The 2100-nt window shown below is 43.4% G+C and overlaps 1 pseudogene; it reads left to right on the top strand.

Moving 5' to 3' along the window:
* The first annotated feature begins 230 nt into the window (after positions 1-230).
* On the top strand, positions 231-771 carry LOC116574097 (annotated as a pseudogene).
* The last annotated feature ends 1329 nt before the right edge of the window (positions 772-2100 follow it).

The raw sequence follows: 2100 nt of genomic DNA, 5'->3' as shown, positions 1-2100 counted from the left end.
TTGCTGATCTTGATGAATAGTCACCGTGGCCCATCGCCCCCAGCCCCACCCGCTGGGAGTCCCACTTGGAAGCTGCTGGTGGACCTGACTTCTAAGGGAGTCATTTTGTAGCTGGAGTAGGAGCCCAAGGCCAAGTGAGCAGAGGTGGCAGGGCTGAGGCTCCAACAGGAGTTGCTGCCGAAGCCGGAGCCTGTCTCTGACCACCAGCAAGGGCAGATGGTCAGTTCATTATGGGTGTTTTTTTCTCAAGTACTTTTTCCAGGTTTGGTTGGAACCCAGCAAATGGAGATTTTGATTTGGGATTGGATGGAACAGGAAAAACTATAATTTTGTACAGGTTGCAGGTTGGACTAGTAGTTACTACTATTCCTACTATTGGATTTTACGTTGGGACTGTAATATACAAGAACCTTGAATCCCAAGCCTGGGATCAAGGAGGACAGACAAACATCAGGCCATGCTGTGGTATTATTCTTCAAACACAGAGGCACCCATTTCTGTAGTAGGCAGTCGTGTCCAAGAGCAAATTGGCATTCCCAAATCAGAGTTAGCTGCCATGTTGGAGGAAGAAGAGCTGAGAGAAGCCATTTTGAAGATGTTTGCAAATAAGCAGGCATGGAGCAGGCCATGACTCCCTCAGACAAGGCAAATGCGCCTGGGTTACCTGCACTGAAGGACCGAAAATGGCTAATATTCAAAATTTGAGCCACCAAAGGCCCTGGCTTCAATGAGGCAATGAAATAGTTAGTTGGAACATGAAAGAACAGATAGTAACTCAGTCACTTCTGTCCCTCTGAAATGAAGACCACATAACATATCTCTTTGGAAATAGTTAAGCGTGCTTCATGCTACTAAATACTAAAACTGTGTGATTGTTGGCATATACTGAACTGACTGCGATATGTGCAATAAATATAAAAATAAGTATTTGGTTGAAAGGGTAACTCACCATGATTGAACCAACTGAATGCCTGTTCTGTGTAATGTAAAATCCTTCCTGGCTTTCTTGTGCTAAGTATATTCTATTTGTATGGAATTCTAATTCAAATAGAGTCCTGTAAAAGACTGTATTCTTACTGAGGAAAAGCCCTCCTATTTTTGAATTAGTGGGTGCAGTTTGTTTGTATAAACACTAATAAATATCTTAACTCAGAAAAAGAAAAGAAAACATTACCTTTTATTTTTTGGTTTAATTTCATTATTTTATTATTGATCCAATTTATGTCATCAGTTAAGTTCTATAGTATTTTGAAGACTTTGAACTTGGGTGACGTTTAGAATAGAGGTCACAATAATGGAATAGAAATGCCAGAAGAATAACCTGATCTGGGGGGAAAGTCATGAATTGTACCTCTAGTAGTTACCTAGGGCTGCCTTAACAATGGACTGGCTTCCAACAAGAAAAGTGTCCAGAACAAACCCATCCGATTCTTTTATCATCCCGTACTTTTCATTCCTCTCTCTTCTCTCAATCCATATTATGTTAATCCATATTTGCTGGTATTTTTTTTAAAAGATTTTATTTATTTATTTGTTAGAGAGAGAATGCCCACACAAGCAGGGGAACAGCAGCAGCAGAGGGAGAAGCAGGCTCCCGATGTGGAGGAGGGAGCAGGGAGCCCAATGTGGGACTCAGTCCCAGGACCCTGGGATCATGACCTGAACCAAAGGCAGACGCTTTACTGACTGAGCCATGCAAGTGTCCCCATCTTGCTTGTATTTTCCAAATGTCTTGGTAAGGGCATATTGCTTCCTTAATCAGATGGTAAGTTATCTGTGCTTTTTCTTATTTTTGAGGACAGGCTAGAGCACTGTAAGGGGTCCCTTGCTGGATGAGTATGGAAAGTTGTCCCCAGCTTGGTTCTCCCAGCGGTAGGTAATGGAAGGAGGAGAGCCATGGTGGCTCCTTTGTCCAGCTTTCTGAGCGAGGCTTTTGCAGCTGAAGTGGGAAGGCAGCTGCTGTAAGAGGTTCTACTCTCTGATCTTGGACAATGTGAGGAAAGGCTATGCCTGACAATGGGACCAGGAACAATGTGACCTAGTAACCGCTATAAGCAAAGGGCAGGAAGGGTCTGCTCATGGCAGTGCCCTGCCTCCTTT

This window comes from Mustela erminea, chromosome 15, assembly GCF_009829155.1.
Source record: "Mustela erminea isolate mMusErm1 chromosome 15, mMusErm1.Pri, whole genome shotgun sequence".
In the NCBI taxonomy this organism is placed as follows: Eukaryota; Metazoa; Chordata; class Mammalia; order Carnivora; family Mustelidae; genus Mustela; species Mustela erminea.
Note: the sequence above shows the minus strand (reverse complement) of the source record. Positions and strands in the feature narration are given on the sequence as shown.